Below are 17,287 nucleotides of genomic sequence, written 5' to 3'. Positions count from 1 at the left end.
CAGTGAGAGGTAGTGCCTAGTCCAAAGTATTTTTCAAATCATCATAAACAACAGAACCAAGGTAAGATCTGTAAGTGCAAGCATCAACTCTGAGCTCAAAATGACATTTGAAGATACAGTGAAAAAAAACCACTAAGGCAGGCAGGAGGACTGGTACTGCTCACCAGAGATAACTCATAGTGATGAGGCTCTCTGGGACAGAAAACAAAAAATATGTAGAATAAATAGGCAGGAATAAAACCATAGGATGAATATAGGACAGGAACATAAACTGCACCCTGCTGAACGGAGTGGGACTGACATCCACGTACAGTTGGTCTTACTGCTAATGGGACACTGGGTCACATCCTGAAAACCCTTACTTATGCAAGTAATCCCACTAAAATCAATGGGAACCATGACTGTAATGACTGCTTCCATGTCTCCACTAGGGATTGCAAGGTCAGGTCCATTTTCTGTGCAATATTGGATGAATGCTAGAAAATCAATATCTCTATTGAGACTTCTTCTTTTGGAGTAAAAATAAACCTGGACCATTTTGAGTTCAAATGTTCATTGTTCCTGGGTGTTTTTATAAATTCCTTTTGAAAGCAAAATGGTCAAATCAAAATGGAGTGAAATGCTCATCTTTCTGGTGTGTTTTACAGCTTGTTGTTATACCTAGCTTTGTAATGCTATGAAGGTTAAAGGCAACTTCATTGTTTCTTTGCATTTAATCTTTATCTGTTAAAAAGACATTTTAGTTCTAGCAATTCCCTCTATTCAAATGAGTCAGGGCTGGGGGACAAGTGGGGAGAAAGAGAATGTCAGAGTTTATTATTTTAGTAAGTTTGTTACTAGATGAAAAACTTTTTGGTCTTTTTGCCACAGAAAATTCAAGGTAAGAGGTTTTTTTAGTAAGAAGATTTTGGTGCAGTCATAAAAATATAAATCATTGTTATAAAGTATTACTTCGGTAGCATGGGAAAAAACCCTACTCAGTTCTGTTCACATTACAGTTTATTTTATACTTCAATCACTATGGAGCACCTTCAACTATCATTTTGTGTAAAATGCCTAAACCTAGCTTGGGGTATTTATTCTTAATTTGCTACTAAACTACAATTAAATCTATTTGTAATTGTGTCCAAATTGAATTTTCATTCTGAAATATGTTAAATACCTGTGTTTGATTCCCTTATATGTCAGTTGTGGTGCATCAAAAGGAAATTAATTCAAGGCATACAATTGCATCATTTTAAAGGTTTTGCAATAGATTTATGTTTTTCTGCAAGCTCTGGATAGTTTGAATGAAATTTTAAGATGGATGCCATTATGTTGGAGATGTGATCAGCTTCATGCCTGGCATGAGCAGTGGTTTACAAAAGAAGCCATTTCACAGGACCAGATAATTCCTAATATATTAGAAGTGTAATATCCACCAATGAAGAGACTAACAAATAAGAATTGGTGTGCTTTCTCTCAGAGACAGTTCCTTGAAATTTTGAGAAAATACATCCCAAATCCCTTCTGCACCTCATGCATTCGGTTGACCCAACTCAAATATTTTTCCCAAGAAATTTCATTCAACAACAATTAATGGAAGGATCAGTTCTCTTTCAATCCAGATTAATGGGAATTATGGATGATCAAGAAATAAAAATGCTTTGATGCCCAGGTTTCAGCTAAGGTGATTGCATTTTTTCTGGGACCAATACAAAAGTATGGACTTATCCTAGGATTCCAGCTCAGCTGGATTTACTGGCGTGCTGGGGAGCAAAGAATGTGTTCAGTGCTCAGTCCCTTTTACCCACCTCTGCAGGACTTGTATCCCACCTGCTGTGTGACACATTAGCCATAACTTCTTCCCCTCTTGCACCACTGCACACGGGACTGTGGTTTGGCTGTGCACTGCTAACAACATTATTGACAAAGCAATGCTCCTAAAGTGTAACAACGAGCTGTTGTAGCACTCATTTACGGAATAACGTGCACTTTTCAGATGCTCCATGCTTCTATTGGTTTTGGAGCTGTGTTACTCACACAACGTATTTAACTAGCACTAACAGCCTTAGAGTACAAAACCCATGTAATTGAAAATCCAGGAGAACAATTGGCACCACTAAACCCACACAAGCACAGCACAACACTACAGCAAGTAGTACCTGCGTCTTCATATTGTGCCCTGCTTTGCTTCATGCTCTGATTTTTATGTTATTATTGCAAATTAAATTAACCCAAACCCCAAAGCAATGGACAACACTTCCCAGTCTGTTTTTTTTTGCTAACTGTGCTGCCTACAGGATAAGATTAAAAATATTCCAGTTCTTGGAAAAGTATAAAAATTAGGCATCAAAACAGGTTAGATACTTACATATATCTTTTTGATGTGCTCATATGATAGGAGAGCAGATTGATAAAGGACAGAAGAAATGCTAAATATGCACCATGACAAACAGTGAAAAATTAAGTATTGTAACTAACATTAATTACACTCTAGTAAGATGAATAGGCTGCTCATCATTAATGAGAATGTACACCTTTGTCTAAGTTTCACATCTACCTGTGATAAATGTGCTAACGGCGATAGAATACATCATAGTAACATTTGAATTAACAGCACACTAATAGATTGACATACAAGTATGAATAAAGCATTTAATCATAAACATTATACCACACCCAACAGCAAATTTTCTTTTTTGCATATATATCAAATAAAATGTATAAACATTTATTTCGGTTTATGGTGAGATAATCTAATGGTATTACCTCATACTATCCTAATATTCGTAATCCAGACTATTAGATACTTACATGGTGGCTTTTGGGAGACATTCAGGCAGTTTAATTAAACAGTAAGGGGAATTTCTGAACAGAAAGGGTGGGGCTTGATCCTGGGACAAACTACCCACTGACTCTTGCCCATGTGGCAGGGATGGAATATTCAAACAATCTTCATGATGGGTTGACTCCAATGGTTATGAAAGGATTACTTTATTGACTTTTAATGAAAATTGAAGCAGGTCTGCTAGCCTGCAGTTCTTATCTATATCTTCAGTAGCCATCTCTCCTGTGTTTTCTGGTTTTTCTGGCCAGGAGGCAAAGGGGTGTTGGAACCAGGCATGCAGCAGGAATGGCCAACACTGCCTCCTGTGCCTGCAGAGTCCAGAGCTGCAGGCAGCTGGGGTCTCCCCATTTTGGAGGACTTGGGATGTGCAGATGCCATGCCATTGCTGTGCCGTGCCATGCTGTACTGTGCCATGCCACGCCACGCTTCTACAGCAGCCCTAAGGGGAAGGTCCCTCAGGTGACAATGCCAGACCTCTGTCCCTGTTCACCCACCAGCCTCTGAACGGCTCCTGAGGCACCTGGGCCCGGCAGCTGTCCTGTTTCTGTGGGAGGGCCACCTGGCAGTGTGCCTACATCCCCTAATGGCACCGCTGCGAACGCACCCGTGCTCTGCTGCAGGACCCAGCCGGGGCTCAGCAGACACTCAGCTGAGGAGCTGGGCAAGGATGCTGGAAGTGCAGCTTGGTTATGCTGCTCCAGCATCTCCCTGTTCTCCCTGGCACAAGAGACTAGGGTGCCCTGAGTGAGCAGTGAGGGTGCTTGGCACAGAGCAGAGTGCCCAGGTGATAGCTGGCACAAGGATCCTTCCTTGCTCGGGGTCAAGGCTCCAAGCACGGCTGGCAAGGGAAAGGGCTGAATTTTACTGCCCAGCTTCTCTCATGCACTGCTCCCAAAGTCTTCACTTCAATGAAGAGCTTGACAGGCAGAGATGAGAAAGCAGAGGGAAGAAGAACAGGAGAAATCTTCTGGCTCAGTAGCAGCAAGCAGGGCTCTGCTACAAGTAAGACTAACAAATGGTGTAAAGACAACTGCAATTCACAGAACAAACATTGTGAATTAGTTAAACATTGCAAGAGGGAATTGCTTTAGCCTAATAGTTTCCTGAAGATCATTCAAACAGTGCAAGCTCATCAGTGTGTTTTTTATGCAATTAAACAGATGGTTTAAAATACTTTAATTACTGCCAGGGCTCACCTAGGCTGCACAGTAGATGACACTGGACTTGTGTAGTGCCTGATACAAAATACTGGTATAAAATACTGAGAGGTGTTATACAAGCAATGTATGAATACTCGTGCTCAATGAATCCATCTGTATGGACCACAAAAAGGCTCTGCAGGTCAACAAGCCTATGGACACAAGTGCAAAATCATGTTTGCTGCCATTCTTGTAAAGCATACTGTGCCAAGACAGCTTGTGCTGGTGATCTGCTGGGGGAAAGCAAAGCAGCCTTCCAGGGGAAAGGAAGGAAGGAAGTCCCCACGTGCAGAACAAGGCACGCACACATGGTCAGAGCACTTAAGTCTAGCTTTCCCCTTCTAAACAGACAGATCTCTCCAGGAGAACTGGAAGCCTTGAGAACTAGAGGAGGGATTTTAAACTGTTTGTATGTTTTATACTGCTCTACTGCCACAGCAGCAGGCAAGCCAGCAAGGTAATACAGTATGACTGCAGTGGTAGCTGCCATACTCACACTGAAAGCATGTATTTTCTTCTTTGTTACACTAAATGGTACATTAACTTGCTTTCCTTTGCATTCCAGCTGGCAACTTATTGATTAGGAGAACACTTCTGGGCTTCTCCCTCCTATGTAATAATCTTTATAATTTCACATTTCTAAATGCTAAAAGCACACTAATGCAAGTGGGAAGAGTTTCCTCTGCTATTTCATATACTTAAGGAGAAGATGTTATCGATTCATATGCTTTACTGTAGAAGTGCTTTGCAAGGGCAATGAGTATTATTATTTTCATTTTAGCAAGAAGGAAAATGGCACACAGATTGCCCAAGGTCACCCTGCAGATCAGTTAGAAAAGCAGGATTAAATTCAGACCTTTTGGGTCTCTGTGCAGAGATTCTTCTGCTGAGCTATTTTTGGAAGCTTCCATATGAAGCATGGCCATGATACACAACCCATTTTCACAGTCTAAAAGTAATTTACAACATTCAAAATATTTTTCTCTACTATTTTTAATGGCTATAACTATGAAGTGAATTCTTTGCAATAGCAGAAGAGGAGCTGAAAGAAGCAGAATCTTAAAATTTTGAGCTGAAGAAATTTACACTGGTTTAACTCCTACCTCCTGGACTCTAATGATGTTAACTCAAGCACTGTGTGCAGCAGCCACTGAAATTTTCTTGCACAAATTTTGAGTTGAACTCTGGGTCATGGAGACAATCTTCTTTTACAATAACTGTAGAAATGTATTCCTTATCAAAATTAATGCAGTTTCACAGAAATCCATCTGCCTAAGGAAAAGAAAGGGAATGGTGCGTGGAGACAATAATCAGGTAACAAAATTTGAAGATTGTGGAAATTTCAATATGGTTCAACAAATACCAGGTTGATAAATTGCCATGACCAGAAATGGTAAAAAAAAATATTCAGAACTGTTTTTCCTATGTATTTTGATTATTAGCTTGGATATTTTTCTTGACACTGAATCTGCTCTTTCCAAACCTTCCCTTTACTGAAGCTTACTGTTACCTGCAAATACAAGTCTTTCTTTACGAATAAATTGTCTCCGACTCTTTTTTCCCTATCCCCCTTACATAAACACAGTATCATGGGGTTTAACTAATAAAATCTAAAAATTATATTAGTGGGGGGAAAAATAAATAGTGACCTTATGCACAAAGAAAGCAAAATATAGTGACATTTTGTTATTTTTAATTTTTGTTACAAATAAAAAAACTGCTGGCTTGTTCTGTGATCTTGTTCTGTGATCTCTGAGGAATCTAGCAATTTGCTAACAGTCTCAACAGAGTAAAGACAACAGAAAATTTTCACTCTACATGCAAATGATGCAAATATTGTACACCTCAATAATGTATTTTGCAATCACTGTTTTAAATGCCTGTGATCCTAGAGATATTCTCGTTGTTCCAGGACATGAGAAACAATCTCTGGACACAAACAGTAATTAATTGGACTTATGACTGATTTACTAACATGAACTCCACCTAAAACTTGCAGTAATTATTTTTTGTTATTCACGAGGGACTGTTGCTTTTTAGAAATTGATCAGTAAGAAATCAAAATGACAAAATTATTTTTAATACATTACTTTGCAGAAGCATAACTTTTCAATGTTTTATCTTAATGAGATTGGTGGGTCCAGTGGGTCAATCATTAACCTAATTTTAAGCAACAGCTTGATTTCTCTTACTTTCATCATTGATCAATAGATCAAACAGTCTTTCAAGTAGTGGCATGAATAATCCCTAGGATAGAACTGATTGCTAAACTATTTATGAGTAATAACTTGGGATAAACTAAAGCTCCACCTATGCAGTAGTCAAGATATCATCTTCATACACAAGATTTTCTGACTTGCTTTCTATTCCTCCATGGGACTTCTGCAGAAAAATATGTGTGCAACACTGCACTGACACTACCTTAAAGCATACAGGAAGACAAACAGATGAAACCCCATACTCTTTTGGGACATTCAGCAGTTTTATGGTCATCTATGACTGTTGATTATTTTACTTTTTAATTTGTTACTTTGTGTGGCGATCAACAATTTCCTGGTCACTCCTTTTAATTGAAGACTGAGGTTATATTCTCAAATATACAGATAGTGACATCTGGACATTTTGAAACCTAAACATGTTGCCCCACACCCCTGTCTCAAACACTTCTAAGCAGTAAGGACCTATATCACAAGCCTTTGATTTTCATTGTCCCAAGGAATACAGGGAAATCTGTGAAGTGTATATTAGCATCTACCTCATAGCTGTATAACACATTTTGGTAATTCCTCTGTCTTTACAACACCATCAAATTAAAAAGGCAGAGCTGGTATGTATATATCCTAAATCAGAACAGAATCAGAAGGTTTGCAGTCTAATGTGATGGGAAGTGTGTCTTTTTTCCTGATGAGTTTTCAACTCTTTCTATTTCTACTTTTCAATCATTTAAGTTTCGATAACATGGGCTAGGCAGCGCAGAGCTGGAGAAAGGAGCAGAGACTGGAGGCTGGAACACAGCCCTGACACTGGAAGTCTGCTGTGCTGTGATTGCAGTATTGCTGCTGGGAACTGTCACAACAGCACTCACGGAAGCTGTAACTTCACCCACCTGAAGGCATCCAGTGCATCATCCTGCCTTGTTCTCAGCCAAACCCATGGGCAGGGCTGGTGCACTTACACTGCTCCTGGCAATTAGAAAAGAAATGCACAATATTTTATCTCCCATGAAAGCTTTTGAAATGTTTGCACGTTCCCTTTCAGGGATGTGGGGCACAAAGGAAATGTTTTATCTTCTAGGAAATTTAATATCTATATGTTAAAGCTCTATTTAGCATCAACAAAAAATTATTTTTCTCTCCATAACTAGCAGCCATTGATATATAGCAACTAAAGACTTTGAAACATTATTTTCTATTCTGTATCTCATCACAGCTATTAAAGAAAGACTGAGAATTGGAACTTATGCTGAATAGGTAGGATTCTATCTACCTGTGCCACTTTACCAAGCAAGGCTTCAACTTCAGAATGTGCTGGTGCTTAACTGAGCCTCAGAACTTTCAAAAGCTGCAAGGAAGGCTGTGTTGAAACCAAATCTTTGGTGCCTGACGCTACCAGGTACATCAAATTCATCAGCATGATAAGTGTTCCTGCATGCAGTATCAATAGCCATCTTTCTTACATGATACAAAATTAATCCTTCACTTGAAGCCACTTTCTCTTGGTCACTATATCTTATTTCTTGGTGACAAATGGACAGGATGTGCTACAGAGGAATTCAGCACAAAGGAGATGAGACAATGTAAACAGACATGCTGAAAACCTCCCACTGCTCACCTCTTCAGCATTTCAGCACTGCTGTCACCAGCTGCTCAGATGAATGATAAGAGTATTTCCCAAGCCTCAAACAAGGCAAACAGGAGCTTTTTTTCCCTTTTCACATGTGGGTGTTATTTGGATTGGAGGCCTCCAAGCTATGGCAAGAACAGAGTACACTGGCTCCTCTCTGAATCCCTGCTTAAGGTACATTAGAGCGAGCACTGAGTTCTCAGCCTGTGGTTGCCTGACACAGTCCAGTCCAAACAAGCCTGATAATGACAGCTCTCTAAAGAGCTGTCACAGCATCACATTAGTACTACACATTAGACTGAAATTTCTGAAGCTTCTTTGGAAAAAGATTTTCTCTGGCACCCATCTGAGGAATCTGGTTTTTTGACATACATCTTGGAGCCTTTATACTTCCTAAAAACATACTGACATTTAAGAACTGTATTCTTTGGCAATATTTAAATATGTCACATTTTGCAGAAATAAGATGGTAAAGGTGATTGCAATTCACTTGGGAACAATTTTTGAATTTGACAAAATCCTGCTATTTCTGTGATCTTTGATATTTTCTTGAAATAGCACTAGAAAAGCTATGTCTAGCAATAAAATCTCATTTAGTTGGACTGTTCAAGTAAATCACATTTCTTAAATGTGCTCACAACATTTTTTCAATTACCTTCTTCCCATATATATTTGAGATTTTCCAGCCTCAGATTTTCCCCCACAGAGACAGATACAAGGCTCCACAGTGCTGTGTCACACCAGTTATAGCTTGAGTAGGTTCAGGAAAGTTTCCAAGTCCATCAGGTTTACCTAAAAAGCTGACAAGATTACAAAGCTCAGTTGTAAAAAGTATAGAACCAGAACTTCCAAGTGAGGCAAAAAAAAAAAAAAAATCTGATCATTCTACCACAGAGCAAGAAAGAGAGACACATTACTATATTTAAAATATTTTAAGCAGCATTTTCTGCATTAACAGCACAGTCAGATTTAGCAAGGTCATCTGTAGACACTTGTTGCTGTTTCTAACTTTTGCCTGACTAGTAACAACCTGGAAAATATCACACTTCCATTTTCACACCCACTGCAGTCATGCTGCATGGCAAAATGTCATTAGAAACAACTGGATTCAGAGCCCAGTGAAACCAATGTATTTACAACCTAGTCCAGCTCAGGAAACTCCTCAATTTCAAACTCACTTGCACAGGTGCAAATGACAGCCTATTTAACACTTGATTTAAATGTCTTATTAAATCTTATTTATTAAAGACTTATTAAATATACTATACTTCTAGCTCTGAAGGATACCTTTTCTATATGAAAGATTTTTGAGTAGTCTATGTAGTTAAAAAAATAATTTTGACATCTTAAAATGTAAGCATTATCATTCTAGGAAAAACTGAGACATACTAAGTGTCCATCACAAATAGGATGAATTTATGTATATCTGTAAATGAACAGGTTACTTGTTAAGGCAATAATGTGAGTAGTATGTGAAATCTGTAACATATGGGTTTCTCTGATATGTTGCATTTCTTTCTTCCATGAACACCGGCTGAATACGCAGCCCGAAAGGACAGAGCAGCGTTATCAGGATGGCTGTCAATACTGGCAGCAGGATTGGTAACAAATGCCTGGCATTTCAATCACAGGCGAGGCATGCACTGGACAGAATGAACCAATGGGAATTGATTCCCAACCGGATGCTGTGCCAAAGCACTTGAATTTCTGCCCAGTGGCAATTGTGCAATAGCTGGAAGTTTGGATGCACATCCCTCATTGTGACTATGGTCATACTAAAAAGGGTGAATTAAATCAATACAAAGCTGCTTTCAGTTGGATGTGAGGGCCACAGGAATGTGTTCCAGTTCAAAGCAGGAGAGCAGACAGTGACACTTGTTACTAAACAGTGGCTGGCAAACACAGCACAAAGAATAGACCTGAGGCAGCAGTCTCTGTGTTGATGGGATATTTATCACTGAGGGAGGAAATAAAGAACGTACCATTTTCAAGATTCCTTGTCTTGTTTGGCAGCAAAGGCAGAACTGGGGGAAGAGTGTGAGGGGACACAGCACCACAGTGCAGAGAAGCTGTATGCTCTATTCTCTGCTTTACCTTTAATGTAAAGAGAGTAGACATTGAAGATATAGAATTTTCTGTAAATCAGTCCAAAGAAACAGGTTTTTTTCAGTACAATGTTACTTTAAAATTGCTTACCAGGAGCTTTATTTGGGGTACAAAGCTGAGGCCCTGTCCCTGACCTCATACCTCTGACAGACAGGTAGAGTTGCTGTTGTGACCTCTTCTATCAGTCATGGAGGAAGACAGCAGATTATCTTGTTCCAAAGTGCAGCCTTAGAAAATAAATATTTTCATACAGCAGAAGTTCCTGATAAAATATGCCTACTCCAAATATCACCTGAAGCCTGTAGCCAGGCTGGCTTTGAATTTGGAGTTACTCACTATTACACCTGTTCTGAGCAGCCATCATCTCCCAGAAAACAGCCATGGAACAAAGAGGATGAAAGCACTGGTCCTGCAACTCCCCTCCCTGGGGGATACAGCTTCAGCTATATCAGCATTAATGAATAAATCACCATCTCTATATGAGTATGTATGTGTGGATGTAAATATTATTATGTAGGTTTATATATACTCCAGTCTATTTATATTTCTGTCACACAAGACATCAGCTCAGTTCCATTTTATGTGGATGTTTGCCCTGGGTGTGACTGGGGCAGAATTAATTTTCTTACTAACAGCTGGTACAGCAGTGTGTTTTGGATTTACTACAGAATTCTTGTTGACAACACTCTGATGTTTTGGTTGCTAAGTAATGCTTCCCCTAAGTCAAGGACTTTTTGGTGTCTCAGCTCTGCCAGAGAGGAGCTGCACAAGGAGCTGGGGGAGCATGGGCAGGACAGGTGACCTGAACTGGTCAAAGGGATATTCCATGGCACAGAATGTTCTGGACAGTGCAAAAACAGGGGGAGTGGGATGTGAGGGCCTGATCACTGCTGGAGATGGGCTGGGTCTGGGCAGGTGGGGAGCCAGACTATTGGGCATCACTTGCGTTTCTTGGGGTTTTTCCTCTGACTTTTTCTCTTTTATTATTATATTTAAAACAATTTAAATTGTTAAACTATTCTTATCTCAACCCACAGATTTTGTCTTTTATTCTGATTCCCCTCCCTGTTCTGCCAGGGGCAGGCAGGAGGAGAGGGAAGGGGATGAGTGAGTGGCTGCACAGAACTTAATTGTGGAGCTGAGTTAAGCCAGAACAATGTAGATAGATAGATAGAAGTTCTGGTCTTTATTGTTACCTGTGATGACTTTTTTTTTGCCAAGCTTTTCTGTGTACTATCTTGTTTTGTCAATCTGTGCCTTGGTGTCTTTGTTCCTCAGATGAAGTTCTCTCTCTCAAACAGCAAGCTTAGACCTCAGCTCTTCCACCTAAATTACGGAAGAGAATTGGTAATTAAGTTTTAACAAGATTTAAATGATATTAAAACCAGACAGTTAAAAGGAGACACTGCCTTGGGCTTTGTTGTAAATTTGTATAATTATTTTTAGTTCTCTTGAGGACGCATGATTATGTTTCTGTATTTATAAAAATACTGCCCTGGAGGCATGAAAATGAATTTTATAGTCCACTGATTTGCATATTAATGTCAGTCTTATGGTGTAAAATGTATTTTTTAGCAAATAAATGTCCACGACAATTATCAAAATTTCCAAAGAACTTTATAATATATTTGACCTGGATTTTTTTTTTAAGTAAAGACAAAATAAAAAAGTCAATACAGCACAATGATAAAGATATAGGAGAGGAATGAACCAGATGAACTAAACCAAACAAGAATGGATTTTAAACTATGAATTAGAATAGATTTGGTAAATAAGCATTAATTCCTAACTCAGATTCTGATCCAAATCTCTTTAAAGACTCTTGGTCTGTAGATTTTCTGACAATACAGTTCTGTATGTTTGCCTTCCTACAGAAACATAATCACTGGCAAAATCATTCTCTAGATCAAGTGTTCTTATATACTCTCCAGGATTAGAATAAAGAAAACAGGGACAAATGATATTTGTTGCTACAGTCCAAAATCCTAATAAGGAGCTGGAACTGTAATGTTCAAAGCTTGTATCACCAGCAGAACAAAAATTATGGCTTTATGGTGGAAATCATGGAGGTAAAGCCATCTCTTCCATGCTGCTACCTACAAGAAACTATAGTTAGGTTAAGGTTTGTTTTTCTCATCTATAAATCTGCCCTGCACAATCCTGATAAATTCACAGTTCCTCTAATTCCTCATTTGTCTTGCATTTCATAATTTTTAAGAAGGATTTTTAAAGACAGAAATCCTAAGCCTGAAGTGCCAGGTAAAGCTATAGGCTGTTGGAGCTTGTCTAGACAATGCAGAATAACAGAAACAATACTGCACTAGTGCAGAATCCAGCCTTGTTACATATATGTAGACTAAATTCTTACCAGCATTCAGTCAAAAGACAATGAACTCAATGGGAGATTTCTTTGTGCATGGTTGGAAAAATTACCATCACAGTTAATAGTAATCCATTTTGTTATCAAGATAAATCCATTGGCCTTGCAGTTTATCTCCCCATGGAACTAATGTATTGTCAGCTGAAATAATGTGTTATTATCACTACAATAATTATCATTGTAATAATCTTAAACAATTATTTGGATTAGAAACCTGTCATATTGTCCAAGTTTATGAGGAGAGCTAAATACAAGTTTTGTGATTTTTCCTCACAGAGAGTAGAGATGCTTGTTGTGTGCCAAAAACTGTAAGAGAAAGTGCCATCTTAGTGTCTAATGGTAGCACATAAGGTGTATTTTACAAAAATTATCAAATGCCAGTCAACTGCTGGCTCACGGAAACACTTGTTAGCCCATAAATGAGCTGATTGCATGTTCAGAACTACAATTTCCATAAAGTCTCATTCAAGGAGATATTAATAATCATTACTTAAATGTGACAAAATGGCGTCACAGAGGGAACATACACCTGACATTCTCCACCCGTCCTTTGCAAACATGACTCCTGATATACAAACTTTCCCCCCATGTACGTCAGCCAGAATATTTAGAGGTAAAGCAAAAATACTTTAAAATTAAAAAAAAAATAAAAGCAGTTAAGACTGAGAAAAATGTTTCTGTGATACTCCAATGTTGATGGCCAAGCATGTACATAATCTTGGGAATTAAACATGGTAGTCTGAAGAAGCCAGCACAGGAAATTCTTGGTTTTGTTTTTTCTTGTTTTTAATCAAGGAATTGTTGGTAGGTTACTGAGATCTTTTGCACTTGGCATTTTGTATCCCCAATCAATTTTGTATCCACAACTGCAGAAATTATGCAGTAGACATGATTTTGCAGAACTTGTCCTTGCAAAGTGCTAAGCATTGGCTTTGAGATGAGTGGCAGGCAGGGGTGGAAAACCCCCAGCTCCTTGGAGCACCAAAGGTGAAGAGAGCAACTGAAGTAGTGGCAATGGATGAGACATGAGCACACAATCTCTACCCTGTCCTGTATGGAGTCTGCCAGGCAAGGCTCCTCTTCAATAATCCCCTGGCAAAGTTCTAGGAGTATGGACCTCTCTGTGTATGAGACTGTAATATTTTTGACTCAGAATCACATGCTACAAAACCATATTTAATGTCTTGTAGTCATGATTTATAATATTTGACTAGGGACAATAAGTGTACTTATTGTTAGTAAAATATAATTACTTTTTATATGCAGTACAAACCATCCATAAATAAAAAGCAAAATTTGAGGGTAGGACCTATTTCTCTTCAAGGGTTTGCCAAATATATGATGATGCTTATATATGTAAAATTATAAACAGCACTGCATTTGACAAACAAGAGATATTTAAAAGAGCTACCGCAGACATGTAGCTTGGGATTTTAAAATACTATGTTCCAGTTTTTTTGTTTTCCCATGGTTGGCCCAGGGTTAAATAAATAGTTAAAATAAATTTAGTTATATATTCAATTAATAGTTAAAAATAAATTCAGAGGAAATGCTTTTACACATATACAGAATCTGCTTCATCAACAAGAAAAATTTTTGTAGGCAAATGTTCAGAATTGCTACTTGTTCCAATAATTTTCTTTTTAATTGTTGTTGATAATTACGGATCAATTACTGTTTAGCCTGACTCTGTGTGTGTGGCAGGTGAAAGATAAAGAAAGAAAGGATGAAGAGATGGCCAAAAGAGCCTTTCTCGCCTGCAGGAAAAGTCAATCACAACTGCAGTGCTCTGGGCCAGCCCATTCTCTCCCTTTAGGAGGCAATACTCCCCAAAAAAGGGCAAAGGGGCCATTCCTGTCTATGCCATTGTCATGGATGAGCCTAAGTCACTAAAAGAGTAGTGTCTGGGTAGGTCTGACAGTACCTCAAGATGAGGAGAAATCCCAAATATTTGAATTTGTTAAGCCAATGTAATTCTGCCCTATCCCCTGTTCTAGGTTGCTTGGATTGTGAACTGTTTAGCTGTAAGAACAGTGAAGGTAAAACTGCTGCTAGGGTTATCTTTGGTCTGCACAAAACCAGCCACAGAGAGGCACTGGAAATCAGACAACAGCGTGTAGCTGCATAGCCCCATAGCTAATGGAATATTATAGAAAGCTGATTTATTACCAACATCTTCTTCCAGGAGTTTGCAGCCCTGTTTCATACTTTCAATGCCTCATTATACAGAATCTGCACCTCTGGACTCTTCCTTCACTGGGTGGTATCATTTTGAAGTAATACATTACCAGTTTCCATCAGCTGGTGATGCATTACAAGAACACATCAGAAAAACAGCTGGCTCAGTCTCTCAATCCTTAGAGTCCAGCAACTGCTGACTGCCATGATATATTACATGAACTCTTCAGTCTATCATTGTAATACATCAAAACAAGGCACTGGTCTGAAGGTGTATTACTCAAAGAAAGGCAAAGCTGAGTGAACCTGTCCAGGAGAGGGGTTCTGGTTTAATTATGAACAGAAGTTCCAGTACTTTGCTCAGAGAAGGTTTGTTAGCTTCAGATGTTTGGTGCGTTGGTAAATCACATTTTTCATTAATGTAATTTGTGCTATAGGAGAAGGCCACATTGCTACTCACTTTAGAGACAGTCTCAACAGAGTTCTGTAAAAACACTGCAATGTGCTCTGTATAAGAGAGGCTGCACATACAAGGGAGTCATGCAGGATTAGAGTTCAACTGTAAGCACCAATTCCTATTCTTTTCATTTCTTGATGGACAAGACCCTGATATTTGAGAGTGGTATCTCACCAGTGGGTTCTTGCTGCTCCTTCATTTGGTGGCATTCTCAGCAGGCTCCAGGTGATGCTGTGAGTCTGCAGAAAAGCAGCAACAGAGAATAGGGCCTGAGGCACTGCCAGGGAAAGAGCTGGAGCTGAAAAAATGAAAAAAACAAAAAGTGAGACAGTCATCTGAAAATAAATATAAAGCATTATTTAAGTCAAGCCTTTTCATAAGTGGCTACTTACATCAGACTTCACCTTGATGGATAAGCAAGAATCTCCCATTGATCAGGACTCCAAACTTGACATAGGAATATCTTGGGCTGTTAAGCTGAAGACAAACCTGTTTCCTCCTCTTGGGTCAGAAAGGGTGGCTACATTTCTCTCTTCATTTAACTTCTGTTTGGGCTTCTATTCTGCCCAAAACATAGGAAATGGTCCCAAAATGTTCCCTCTGGATTGGGTTCACACAGAGAGCTGGAATAGGAACTGCATTTTTCACTTGCAAACCCATGGATGACAGACAGGACATGACATGAAGGACAACCAGTAAGAACTAAGGTAGTGAAAAGTTCACTTGCCTGCAATGCACAAGTATTATTTCCCAGTAATTTTTGAAAAACTTAGCTGCCTAACCATTTTTCTACCTATCTCAATGTCCAGCTTCTTTGTAATGGGGCACAGAATAGCTTCAGTGTATGCTACTGACTTCACATTGCAGTTTTATCGGGGTTGCTGCAATATTAACCTCCATGGTCCCTTCCTTTTCCTGCCTGTCATGCTGCTATATGCTCAGTAATGCCCTGAGAATTGGATACTTTCCTGATGAAAATTCCTACAACCTTACTGAAGTCACTTTCCATCCAGTTTCTCTAACTCAAAGTAAACTTTGGTGGGTTTGATTCCAATAAATGTATAAAAACAGCGTAATATGGTATTACTTCAATCTGTGTCTTTTTTCCTTTCCCTGTTATACTTCACTGCTCTAGCACAGAACATTTTACTTGGAAAAGACAACAATCATCTAGTAGATCTAAATACAGAAAAAGCTTTTTGGAGTACATTACCAGGAGAATAAAACCCCCAGAATTTAACTTCATGGTGAATTAGGAATCTGAGTGCCATACATTTTTCTGCTCATGTTTCTGTTCAGTAGAAGCAGCAAATACCTAATGTTCTTAGGAGGTAATTGAGAACATAAGGTGATCTGAGATGAGGACAATGGACAGCTGTTTGTTTAGATAGCATAGCATATTAAAAGAATCATGGATCAAAGACATACCTGAAAATTAATATTTCACCAATATGTTACATTCATCAGAACAATTTTAGTTCCTTGTTAATGTTTACAAGATCTAAACAGTCCTTTATTTACAAAAGAGATGGTTCACACTGATAAGTGTGACCAGGGCCCCTGAATAAAACATGCAGCAAGAACAGATTTAAAATGTGATTCTCAGTAAGGAGAATACACAGGGCTGTTACATACACTTTTGTAAACCTTGAAAAGGATTCAGCATGCCATAGGTTTAGTTGTGAGTGTGGCTGATGTGTCCTTTGCTGCAGTACCTTGCTGTATTGCTGTTGTGGGAGGGTGTGAGAACAATAAGGACAATAGTGACACAGGATGACACATAAACACCGGTAACAAAATAGCAGGAAGGAGAGGAATTGATTAATGGATGATATCCCATAAGGATGTCTTGATGAGGGGACAGGTGAGACAGCTGCTGAGATAAAGAGTGCCTCAGGAAAGAAATATTCTTTCATCAGCTTTCTAGTTTTTAAAATATCTAAGTTTTGCAGAATTCACCTTTTCAGCAAAATGTGAAAGAGTGGATCCATGGCTGTCTGAGGCATGTGCCCTCTTTGTCCCATGATGTGGGAACTACTGTGACCTCCCAAGTTTTCCTTACTGACACAGTGAATCCGCCTGTCCCAGATAAGAACATGGATATTGCCACAGGAACATAGCAAATTAAGTACAGTATAAGAATCAGAAATGCTGTGCTGATGACACTGACGATTTTCCAGGGTCACTTTCCTGGTACTGAAAGCAGAGTAATCAGAAAATAAGAATAAGGTACTGTCTAAATACACCTTTCAAGGAAAATAAGCACATGAAGAATTTATCCTCTGGTAGCACTT

General features: G+C 38.9%; 1 long non-coding RNA gene across 1 annotated transcript in view; it reads right to left on the bottom strand.

Moving 5' to 3' along the window:
• The window catches only part of LOC135308863 (uncharacterized), a 34,202-nt gene extending 18,310 nt beyond the window's left edge, over nt 1-15,892 (bottom strand). Inside the window, exons 1-8 of the long non-coding RNA XR_010369254.1 lie at nt 15,386-15,892; nt 15,168-15,291; nt 11,175-11,304; nt 10,069-10,205; nt 9,855-9,966; nt 8,528-8,672; nt 7,861-7,997; nt 7,136-7,211 (exon numbers count right to left, since the gene is read on the bottom strand). This is a non-coding gene — a long non-coding RNA (uncharacterized LOC135308863). The remainder of the gene's footprint in view (nt 1-7,135; nt 7,212-7,860; nt 7,998-8,527; nt 8,673-9,854; nt 9,967-10,068; nt 10,206-11,174; nt 11,305-15,167; nt 15,292-15,385) is intronic.
• Nucleotides 15,893-17,287: the final 1,395 nt, after the last annotated feature.

This window comes from Passer domesticus, chromosome 10, assembly GCF_036417665.1.
Source record: "Passer domesticus isolate bPasDom1 chromosome 10, bPasDom1.hap1, whole genome shotgun sequence".
Taxonomy (NCBI): Eukaryota; Metazoa; Chordata; class Aves; order Passeriformes; family Passeridae; genus Passer; species Passer domesticus.
The sequence above is the reverse complement of the archived record's forward strand: the minus strand, read 5'-3'. Positions and strand labels throughout refer to the sequence as shown.